The sequence below is a fragment of the Lutra lutra genome, chromosome X (genome assembly GCF_902655055.1).
Source record: "Lutra lutra chromosome X, mLutLut1.2, whole genome shotgun sequence".
In the NCBI taxonomy this organism is placed as follows: Eukaryota; Metazoa; Chordata; class Mammalia; order Carnivora; family Mustelidae; genus Lutra; species Lutra lutra.
The window spans coordinates 16,603,719-16,615,923 of NC_062296.1; the positions used below are offsets into that span (position 1 = coordinate 16,603,719).

Below are 12,205 nucleotides of genomic sequence, written 5' to 3' on the forward strand. Positions count from 1 at the left end.
CAAAAGAAATAGCTTTTCTTGGGATTTGAGGAGGGAACATGAAATCAAAGAAGGAATCGGAGAACTGAGTTATGTATGCCTTGGCCTCAAAGAGGTGGCAAGATTTCTACAGTGAGAGAGGGTGGAAAGGATATGAAAATCCTGAAAAGGGTGGCTGGAAGTTGTTTGAATTTATGGCTGGGATGAATCCTGGGAGACTCCTGCGAGGTACCTTTTTGTCAGTTTTCCCTGGACTTTCCCCAGATTTCTGCAGCCTTAACTGACTTCACCAAATTTCCAGGTGCAAACCTTGGGTCCTTCACACTGTGCCCAGCCCAGTACTGTCTGATCCCATAGTCCACATGATTCCCCTGCTTCTCTGCTCTGATCTTTCCTCATGTGCATATATAATAGCAAGGAAGAACTGACATTGACCTCTAGGGACGGAAGGGGTAAAGCATGGAAGGCTTCCTGGAGGAGGATGCAACTGAGCTGGACAGGGATGAACTCTGTTAGCAAGATTTCCAAAGTCTGAGATGACTAGAACCGAAGGAAAAGGCATGTGCAAAGGACTAACTGGGGGAGTTGGGCACTGAGGGATGGACATAGGTGTAGAAGACAATATGAGCAAAGATTTGAGTAATTTAGCAGGACCTGGAAATATGGCAGTTTCTCCCCATAGACCTGAAGAGAGTGGACAGTCTGCCTGTCAATCATTGTAGCCCCTCCAATGATGACGTTTGAGGGTGGGACCATACATAGAAAGGAGGTTAAAGAAGCCCTACCACGTGACCGGGCAAGTTTCCTTTAAAATTTGGATTGTACCTTGCGGCTTCCGTGGACCGTTCCACTAAGGGATTATGTAAAATGGCGGTTACCTTTTCGGCGATCTCAAAAAATGTAAGTTTAATTTACTTTATTTCATACTTGGCTGTTTGTTAAATGTGATTTCGAGAGAATCGGACCCATGGTGTGTCCTAATGGGCTTTGACAGATGTGTCTCACGGGCTTCTGGATTGATGACAAGGAAAGGCCCGTTAGCGGCCTTCCGGGGCGGGCGCGGTGTTGAGCTTTATGTAACAACATGATGAGTCTTACCGATCATCTTTTTTGTTTAAAGGTGGGTTCTGAACCCACCACCATTCGCGGTCTTCATGTTTTGTTTGGTTTGCAACTTAAAAAAAAAGAAAAGAAAGAAAAAGGACAAAAAATGGTGCGGTTGCTGAGCCTGCGTGGGCCCAGGACAGCGCGACGGCCGTTGGCTGCCAGGGCGCTGATTTTGCTTTTTATTGTACAGTGTTGTTGGGTGGGTATTGGGTTGGATATTGTTTAAATCTTGGCCATTTTCGTGAAGTGTCTTAGTGACAGAATTTCTGTTGTTTTCGATCTGGAAGAAAAGAAAGTAAGGCCCGGAGAGGCATGTCTGTGATTAGGACAGCTGATGCCTGCCTTTGAGCGTAGTTTTGTTTTTCATTTAACGACATGACTGTTTAATATCATTTGTTTAAAATTTGAAGTGGTCTTTTTCATATGTTGCTTTAAAAGGGGGTGGGGGAATCCTGATAATTCTAACGTGAAAATGAGTAAACAGCCGCTTGAGCGGCTCGGGGATCATTTCACTGACCAACGGGAATTGTTATAATTGAACGCTGTATTTTTATGTGATGTATCTATGTATTTAATGTCATTGTAGTCAACCAAAAATGGTCCGGAAGCTTTTCGTGTGTTTTCCATTAAAAAAAAAAAGTGTTATTTACAGTTTTCGAATAAGAAAAATAGCGGTTTGGCAAGACCTTGTTGCTTTAAGTCCCTGATGGGAATCATGCCTGCAGGGGTCCTGTTTCTTGTTTTGTTTTATTTTATAATATAACGGCGGTGGGTTTTTGTTTTTTTTTTTTTTTAACCTATGATATTGGAACTTTGCAGTATTTGAATTTGTTTAACTTTTATTTTAGCTGTGTTTCACAAATATTCTCCAAGTGAACGTATTCTCAGTGTGCACTTTGGAAATAAATTGTCCAGCCGGACGCTTGAAAATTTTACACTGTGTATGTCCCCTAGCCGCTCTCGTTAGCCAAGACTGAGCACTGTTTTGGCATTTGATTTTACATGTTCATCTTAATGCATTCAATTGAATTTTGATCCTGGCTCTCCTCATGTTTCCTTTAAATGATTGGGTGTAAATTTTAATTTACAGGGGAATGTTTTAACATGTAAGTCAATTGAGTGCCTTAAGTTTATAATATAATTGCATGTTTGACATAACTTATTTTGTTAAATTCTGGTCTTGTTCCCTATTGATAAATCTTCTGAAAAGTAAATGTTTTGAGAGGTGCCTGGCTGGCTATAGCCTGTGACTCTTGATTTCTAGGTTGTGAGTTCAGACCCCACATTAGGTATACAGATTACTTAAAAATAAAATCTTAAAAAATAATAATAAAGGTTTTGAGGTACTTTTGAGTTACAATGCAATAATTATAATCAGTTGGCTAAGTCCTTGATTTATGACAGCGAATGCTTTTAACTGTTCAATGCCTGGCCGTTAACTGAGTTTGGGGCTCGTTTTACAGAAGAATTGTGTCTGGTATCACTTTATTCTATTAAATGTTTGTCCAGGCTTTCTTATAAGCTTTGTGTTAAAAATTTTCACGTTATCTTAAATTTACAAATGAGGAAAAGATGGTTCTAATTAACATGCTTCTTGCTTTACGACAGTTACTGGCTTCCGGCATACCGGAAGCCCAACGTTTTTTTATTTTACTATTAAAATGTTTCTGTGTGTAAAAAACTGAGTCCTGTGTCTTTTATCTCATAGTTATACTTAAAATAAAGAAAGTTTTGTTTTTAATGTAAAAAAAATAACAGATATTGACCATCTAACTGAGCGGTTGCTATTTTACGACAGTGACTTTCCGGAAGTGCCTCTCACCGGCCGTCCCTGGAAGTTGTTTACATTCTTGTGGGGTTTTATTTCTCGCAATAATTACATGTTGATTATCAACTTTATTTAGTTCAGTTGTGTTCTTAGTCTTTAGTGCATTTCCTTTGAAAATTGTGGAGCATTTTCAATTTACTTAAAGGAAATTCACCCCAGAATGGATGCTTTCTGTTTTCTAAAATTGAATGACCCTTGCTGGTCATCCTGCATACTTTTGAATACTATTTTAGAACTATAATTGTGCTTGTGACATATTGTTATTTCTTTAAGTGTTGGCCTACGTGCTCCTTCCCAGGTGTTCTCCCACAGAAAAAAATTACTTGTGTAGTTTCTATTTACAAATGAAGTGGATATGCCAGTTTCTGTCCTGACCAGTCTGCCCCAGGACAACTCCAGTCCTCCTTGTTTGAGGTCCTGGTCTAGACTGGATTTGCTAATCTTCTTCCATCCTATCCCACCCCAATAGCAGAGGATATTGTCCCTGCCTCTTTAGCCACAAGAGCTGACTGTGCCTTAATGCCTCAATTGCTAGCATATTGGCTTAAGAAATAGTCAGTGCTTGCCTATTTATACTCATGTCTCCATGCGTGACACCTAATGTGTATTCAAGGGGAGAATTAAAGGGGTTAAGTAAAACAGTTACTTCCTTTTGATAATGGTGATAGTTGAGTTTGCCTTATTAGCCTTTTTGCTAATAAGTCAGTTCTTGGTATTGACTTGAATTATGTATATTAACTCATGTAGAAATAATGACTTGTATTGGTGGAACACTGAAGATCTCTAAATGTACCTTGATTACATTTAGACATGTGAAAGATTCATTGCTGGTATTTGGGTTTTACTTTATCTGTCATTGGTACTGAAAGGAAAACAGATTTCAGGAACTGGGCACTTAACTAGTCTCACCAGTCCTGAGTTTTGAGACAGAGTCCTAGATCTTGAACAATATCTAAGTGTGGAATGAACAATATCTAAGTGTGCTTTTATTATCCTAGGGGCATACTTGCAAATGAGGAGCAGATTCCCCAATCTGTCTGTTACTGGATGTCCCAATTTTTTCAAGTGTTTCCTCCTCAGAGACCTATGTTCAATGTCAGTTGGTAGTGACATTATGTAATGTATGAAATTCTTCATACAATTGTTCTGAATTAAACAGCTTATTTTTAGTTTTAGCAGTTTTTGATCTTACTATGTTACCAATTACTAAGACTAATATAACAACACAGTTGTATAACTTGCATTTTATGGTCTAAGTAGAACACAAAACCCATTTGAATGATTTGTTATCCATAATCTTGCATGGTATATAGGTGTCAGTAAATTGGTAACAAAGTGAGAACACCACAACCCATTCCAAAGGTACCCACAATTTTTTATGAGTCAGTTGCCTTGTTAAGAGAAAAAATTGGAGTTCTGAGACACCCCCCCCAAGCAAATAACTGGTGATACCTCTCAACATAGTATTTAAACATTCCTATGATGTTTGATTAAAGTGGGATGAACTATGGTTCATTTTGAGGGGACAGTCAGGCCTCTAAAGCAGCAATCTTATCTTGTGGTTTGACTCCTGCAGTTCCTGTCTTACATTATCTTTCACTCTTTTGGCCTACCTCAAACAGGCTGCATGATTGGGTACTCTGGCCCCACCAACCACTTTCAGAAATTCCCCTGGATAAGGGAAAGAGGAAGTTTGTCCCATCCACTCATCTTATGAGTTTCCAAGTTACCTAATTTTCCTGCAGTGGTGCTAAGCTGACCTGCCACAGGTAAGTCTTTTTGTAGATTTGTACAATCACTAACTCCTTCAGGATCTGTGATGGAGAAATCCAGTTCTGGTCAGCCTACAGGCCTGTAATGAGAGGAGAGGACCTAGACCCAGTTGTCAAGACCAGCCATAAGGTAAGTGCAACCTTATGCTGTGTGAGGCTACAGGTGTTGGGTGGAGAATAGCACCTGTCTCCTCTGCAGTTGTCTCATCATTTAAGATGGTTTTATTGTCTCATTATTTAAGATGGTGTTGTCTCATTATTTAAGATGGTGTTATTGTCTCGTTATTTAAGATGGTGTTGAAATCCCTCCCCTGTCTTTAATTTGGAACTTCCAGCAATGGCAGGGTCACTGCCTGGGTACTACTGATTAACTCTGTGGTAGAGACTCTGTGTCTCTGGTTTCTTTAACTGGTCACTGGCATCTTTTCCAGTCCTTACTTGAGTTTCTCTGTTTACTGTTGAATGCCACTCTTACAGACACGTTGGCTTTATTAGAATGTCAGATTTCAAACAAACCTGATCTCGATGTTTTCACATCGCAGTTTTGATCTGTCTTTCTATCCTTTTGGAAGACTTGTAATACCGTGTAGATGCAGGAGGGATTGGATGAGCTTGTCCAAAACATGCTTCGGGAATCCAGAGATTGTGGGAGCACTGCTCAGGTGTTTTGTTTTGTTTTGTTCCAGGTACAAGTGTAATTTTTTATCATGGATCTGAATGCAGTTAAATCCACCTCCATTTAGGAAAGGGGAAAAGATGAGATCTGTACCCCAGGTGGGTGCTAGAGATTGCCAGTCTGCAAGGGTACCCCCACTATGGGTGGGTGGGCATTTATTTGGCAGCTCCTGGAAGCACAGGGTAACAACTCAACCAATATGTAGCCATACTCCCTTAAATATTTGCTGTTAAATATTTGTTAGCTGTTTTTTTGGCCTTGCAGATGTTGCTGAGACCACCCATTGTGTTTTACTCACAATAAATTTCTAGTATCTGAGTCTGAAAGACCCTTGGCTCTTTCTCACTCTCTTCTTTGAGCCTCAGCTTCTACATTTGCATGGTGGAAATCACACCTTGCTATCAAGTGTGATAATCTTTAGAAAGTGCTCAGCACACAGTAGGTGCTGAAATAATTAGGCCACGGTTTCCAGAAGCCATATATTGGCCAGAACATTATGGCTTGGCTTAGCTCCTCTCTGTACCTGTCCAGACCCCACTCCCTTAGACTTTTGCCATAATTTCAGCTAAGTGTTTGTTTCCTTCCACAGGGCCAGCAGATATCCTCAGAGAGTATTGGGCATCTCTTTGGAAATCAACCTCTTTAATTCTGCTACGATGCCAGGAGGTTGCCCAGCAATGCACACTTTACCTTGCTCTGAGCTGCGGTCTTTTGTGGCTCACTTGGACAGCTTACACTGAAGCTGACGTGGGTCAGCATCAAGTTGGGGCCACAGGGGGTTTGTTAACTGGCAGTGCCAAAAAGTTCTCCTCTCTTTGCTTCCCTGTGTAAAGTTACTTCTTTTCTGGGCACTGGTTAATTTGTTGAAAATCAGGTGAAAGCTTTTGACAGTGGGTCAGGAGAGCGTTGAGCGTAAATATGAATTACTCGAGGGTGCATCCAAAGGCACTTCTGACCTTTAGTTTTATAGATCACTCCGCCCTCTGTTGCTTTATTAGCACTGGTTTAATCCAGAAGGTGGCATCACAGAACCTGATGGGAACTCATCAAAGATTAAAAAAAAAAAAAAAAAAAAAAACCATTTCTTTGTGATCAGACACTAAAGTATGTAGCCTTTTTACAACATAGTGACATTTTAAAGACTTCTCTATCCCTACAATTGGTTAAATTATTTTAAAGCTGTGGGAGGTAAAAACCTGAGGTTTGAGGTACTTCGCAAAACCTGTACCCAAACCCATGTTCCTTTCCCAGGTGGTGTGACAGTGACCAATACTGGCTTATCTGCTTGTCAAAAGCAGCTGTTCGATTGAACAACTGTGATGCCTCCTTCCCCTTCCACACATGCTTGTGCCCACTGCCCGTCAAAATCATCTTGGGTCATTTCATTGAAGGGAAGGGCTGGGGAAGGTCTAAATGAATGGTTTATGGGTAAATCTGCTGAGTACTGGTACTTAAAAATACGTCACTTAAAAATAATTCCAAAAGGGTGACTCTAACTGGTGGCATTTTCAAAGTCAGGACTCTCAGGGGGAAGAGAAGGTGACCCTCCTCAGAATTTAAGGTGGGACTGGCTTGGTGGTTCTTCCCCAGGAGGCTGTTCCTGGGCCAGCCATATTGCCCACCTCGTGAGGCCTGTACTCAGCCAATGTCTCCCCTGCAGCGGGAATGTCCGTGTGCTTTCAGTTCATGGTGTGAAGTATTCCATGTCAAACCTGTGTTTGCCTTAAGTGCTTCTTCATTCCTCTGATTGATGTGGGTGATGGAAAGAGGATGGATATTGAATGCTTTAAGGCAAGGCCTTTGAAATAGAGTGTATTCCTTGTTACATGTAAACTCTTGGATGGCCAATAATATTTCATTGTAGATATATACCACATTTTTTTTATCCATCGATCTTGTTGATGAATGCTTGGGTTGCTTCCATGTCTTAGCTGGTGTGGATGCTGCCGCAGTGAACACTGGGGTTTGGATAAGCCTTTGGGATAGCGGCTTCTTTTCCTTTATATAAATATGCAGACATGGGATGGCTGGATTATATGGTAGTTCTATTTCTAATTGTTGAGCAGCTGCAATGCTGTTTTCCATAGTGGCCCTTCCAGTTGATGTGGGTGAACACATCTTGAACTAAATGGATTTCAGGGTTGGTTCTCCAGCCCCTTCTGATTGTCTGTTCTTTTAAGGAGAGGAACTAGAGAGGTTCGGGGCTTCACGGGGGCTCAAGGGGCATCTATGATCAGGAAAGATGGAATCACTGATTAATAGGGTCCTTCCTTCAGGAGATGGGGAGAGGGCTGGGCAGAGTGGCCCTCCCTTTGTAGAGCTGCCCTCAGAGCATGGGGAGAAAGCAGGCAGGAGGAACTCTGGGTCCCTGTATTGGACTTTTGTGTGTCCAAGGATGTCTTCTGCCTACTTCCCTGTCATTGGCTCTACTTAGGATCAGCATAGCTGGAGGACAAAAGGCCGATGATGCACATTATTAAATGTGACATGAGCACATAGGACCCTCTGACAAAGGTGAAATCCTTATGATGGGGTCTGTTCTTTATTTTCCCAGCTTCCCTGAGAATTTGGGACTTTGCTCCTGGGGAAGGCTTTGTTGTTTCTGCTTCTCTGTGCGCTGCCTTAGCCTATGAAAAGTGGCCCAAAGAATGGCGGCCCTTCACCCTCCTGTACTGTTTTCTAGTCCAGGGGAGCCTTCCTAGAGGTGATTTCTGTGGTTTCTGGCAACTAATCGGACGTGGCTGGGTTGACCGCTCAGTCTTTCATGTTGATAGTGACCTGTGTTCTCCCGGAGAGCTTAATGAAGGTGAACTGCTGCTGTTGGCATGTTCTTTAATTCACCGGCCAGACAATTCTTCCCTTGACATTCCCATGGCTCAAGTGACTTGTCAAATTCCTACAGAAAATGCGTACTGGCTGGCAATGGCAGCGTATGGGGCATGGGACAGATTGGGTCCCAGGGAAGAAATTGGCCATGGCTGATTGTCAGACTTCTGTGCTCTGACACAAAGATATTGAACAGAGTAATGTCCACCGTGCAGAGCAGTGGCATATGTGGGATCTTTGGAATCCCGATTTTGTGTTTGGGACTGGGGTTGGAATTCCAAGCATTTCTCTATTAACTTCCTTCACTCTTCTGCTGAGTATACTCTGCACGTTGGTGGGAGGAGAAGCAGCGCGTGGGCGCTGTCAATGAACTGTACGTGAGTCAGGGGACATTTTGATCCTCATGGGCTTGTGCACGTGAACCTGGATGTCTGGGAACCTCCTGGGTCAGGTCTCCAGTTAGAGGATTAAGCCCTCCTGTTTCTTTTGCCGAGAAGGGCGTATACCCACAGGCTGCGGTGTCCCTTCCCTTATTTATCTGCTACAAGTAGCCGCTTGGTCATCCGACCCCTCTGCCATTTTGGAGTTCTCTTGGGAGGCGATGACTTTGCCTCCAGGGGATCTTGCCTGTTGTAGACACCACAGTGTTGTACTGAAGCTACCAGAGGAGTGAGAGGATAGGGGGGAGTTGCAGTTTGAGGAGGAGAGGGGTGTTACAGTTTCCCCATTTCAAGTTCTTGCTTTCTCTTGATAGGGAAAGCTTGGGCTCAGCAGGGATATGAGTACACTCTGAGAGTGTGAGGAAACTTGACAGCGGCGAGGACAAGGGACTCGGGGTGAAAGTGGTGGGCCTTGTGGGCTCAGGGGTGGGTTTCCTGCCTTTTCTCATTCTCCTACACTACCTCTGGGGTGGCATAACTGGGGGACAGAAGACATTGGACATTGCCGGAGATGGTCTGAGAAACTACGACTGTCTCGTTGAATGGAGACATTTGTTAGGATGAGAGGGGGGCCATTTTCCAATTTACCAATGAGGGATTTATAGGTGCATGGCCATTATGCTGTCTCATTTTAATTCTGTTACCGTAGGCCTATGAACAAAGGCCTCGAGGGGAGTTAGCCCTTCACTCAGCTGTCTCTTTGCAGGTCTCAATGACCTGAGGCCCTTCGGAGGAGGAACTACTGTTGCTCATGCTGGTTTTGTTACCAGGAGAGTCTTTGTAGGCCCTCGGACACGGTCTTTGGTGGTCAGTCCCCTCTGCGCTTCTTGGGAGGGTGTAGCTGAGCCTTCTGTTTCGGCAGCTTAAGTCGTTCCCCTTCCCCTCGTTCTCAGGCCCTGCAGGGTCCCCGGGGACGCATTCCTGGCCTGCACAATTACCCAGAGGCTTGTCTAGCTTTTGAAAAAGATTTGCCTCCTGTGCAGGGAGACCGGGAACCCACATTCAGAAGTTTTCTGAAGTCAGTGTTCTCAGAAAAGGGAAGGGGAGGTCCTTTGCCTCCTTTGAACAGGGGTCACTTAACTTATAGTTCTTATTTTATTTGCCCTTATGACACGCTAGCAGGAGATACCAGGTCCCCTTGGGATTTGCGCCCTCCCCTGACTGGTGAGTCCCCAGCGCTGGCCACAGTTAGCGAGGCCTACGCTGAGAACTCCCTCGAGAGCTCTTGGTGCCAACAGCACCCAAGGGACAGTTCCTCAGTCCGAGCAGGGCTTCTCCTCCAGTCTGCTGCGGCTTTTACCCCTGCCTGTGTTCTCAGGGGGAGCTCTAGCTGGGCCACAGAGACCACTGCAGTGAGGTTTGAAACTACAAACCTTGTTTAGGGACGGTTCAGGTTGATATGCTGATGTCAGCCGTCCACTGACAAGTTGAACTGTGCTATTCCTCTCACACCCTCCCTTTCCTGAGTGCCCTGGAGCGGCAGAGGGGTGATCTGTCTCCTTTGTGAGAAGCAGGACCGGACAGAATACTTGGAGGGGAGGCTTCGGCTGCTGCGTTATGGAGCCTTAGTGTGGAGGCCTCTCAGAATGGGTGGGAAGGGGGCGCCTGGCTGGCTCAGTGGGTTAAAGCCTCTGCCTTCGGCTCTAGTCCTGGTCCCAGGGTCCTGGGATCGAGCCCCGAATCGGGCTCTCCACTCAGCAGGGAGCCTGCTTCCTCCTCTCTCTCTGCCTGCCTCTCTGCCTGCTTGTAGTCTCTGTCAAATAAATAAATAAATCTTAAAAAAAAAAAAAAGAATGGGTGGGAAGAACGTGCAAAACGTTGCTCTCTCAGACCGCTGATGAGATGCCTCTAGGCCCCTCGGGTTTGAGTTGACCCCCTCTGCCCCGCCTGCTGCCTCCAGGAGTGCAGCCTGTGGATTGGACTGCTGCCCAGCGGGCCGCCCCTCAGCTTAGATTGGGTTTTCATCCTGCGCCCCCCTTGTCTCCTCTGCTCATGCAGACCTACCATATTGCTTCTCAGCTTAGAGAAGGACGGGCCGCCCCTCACATGAGATTGGGTTGGCTTCCTGAGCCCCCCCCCTTGTCTCTGCTCATGCAGACCTAACGTATTGCTTCTCAGCTTCAGAAAAGGGTAGCTGTGGGCTGTGTTCAGGGACTCCTGAGGAGAGTTCACTGATTGCCTCAGCCTCCCTGGTTAGTCAGACACAGTAGCCTTACAGAATGCTGAAAGGCCCGTTGGAGAAGCCAGTCTTCTGTCTGCTCAAGGACTATAGGTTGTCGCCTTGGGGGGCTGACCCACAGGATGCGGAATATGGTTACAGGTGGGAGCCAGACACCAGGCTTCTCCTCCAGAGCTCAGAGGAGACGCAGACTGCGCCATTTGCTAAGAGGGTAGATCTTCTACCTTCTGTCATCTTATTCCAAAAAATAATGCTAATTACTGGGGGTGGAATGAAACTTCGGAGGGGATGGCTGTGTTTATGGCTTGGGTTATGGTGATGGCTCATGTATGTATACTGATCTCTGAACTCATTCACTTGTATACATTAAATATGTACAGCTTGTTGTATGTCAGTCATATACCTTCATACATCAATAAAGTGGTTTTAAAAAAAAGCAAAGAAAGGGGTGCCTTGGTGGCTCAGTTGGTTATGCATCCAACTCTTGACCTTAGCTCAGGTCTTGATCTCAGGGTTGTGAGTTTAAGCCCCGTGTTGGGCTCCCTGAACCTACTTAAAATAAAATAAAATAAATGTAAAAAAAAAAAACCCTCCCATGTGTACAGATGAGTGCTCCCCTCAAATGTTTTTAGATTTGCAAACTGAAGGGGAAGGAAGTTTCTGTCCAGGGAAATGGGAAATTACTGCTTCTTTATTATTGCTTTGTCAGTATTGTTCCATTTACATGTGGCATTTGCCCTGGCGATGTATAAGGGTAACCTTTAGTCTGTAGGATTTTCCACTTCATTGAGTCACAGCAGTTCTACAGAAGCCGTGAACTTCACCTGGAGGACTTGGACTCAAGGAGCAGCCCTGGGCCATCAGCTGTTTGTCATCGGACCAGAAACTGACTTTGGTTTAATGTGACTTTGGGATTGGCCTGGATTTGGGGTTGTCTTCATGGTTTACAGTTGTGCTTTTGTGCTCATGAAAGAAATCTGTGAAAATATTTTGTATATGAGAACATGTCAGAATGTGTCTATGTACTGTACTTGTGTTGTGCAGAATGGAGGACAGTAGTCTCGGGCTGCTGGGTCTCCCCAGTAGGCACTTTTCTCTGAGGCTGTGTCCCATACCCTTCTGTCTACTATGTGACTGAGTTCCCTGGCCATAGCTACTTGGTTTCATACTTTTCACCTTATCAGAGTTGAGCCAATGATACTTTTGTTATATTTAGAGTTTGGGACTAGGCCCCAAGAATGAGTGATAGCTCATCCTTGAGGGTGCCTGGCCAGCTGGGTCAGTAGAGCATGTGACTCTTTATCTGACTCAGGGTCATTAAGTTCAAGCCCCACATTGGGTGTAGAGATTACTTGAAATCTTTAAAAAAATGAGTGATATCTTGAAAGGGTACCTTCA

At 44.4% G+C, this 12,205-nt stretch overlaps 1 long non-coding RNA gene across 1 annotated transcript; it reads left to right on the forward strand.

Annotated features, from left to right (window-relative positions):
• The first annotated feature begins 367 nt into the window (after positions 1-367).
• Positions 368-10,342, forward strand: LOC125092246 (uncharacterized). The gene is made up of 4 exons (XR_007124852.1): positions 368-879; positions 4,537-4,683; positions 5,373-5,460; positions 5,952-10,342. It is a non-coding gene; the product is annotated as an uncharacterized LOC125092246 (long non-coding RNA).
• Positions 10,343-12,205: the final 1,863 nt, after the last annotated feature.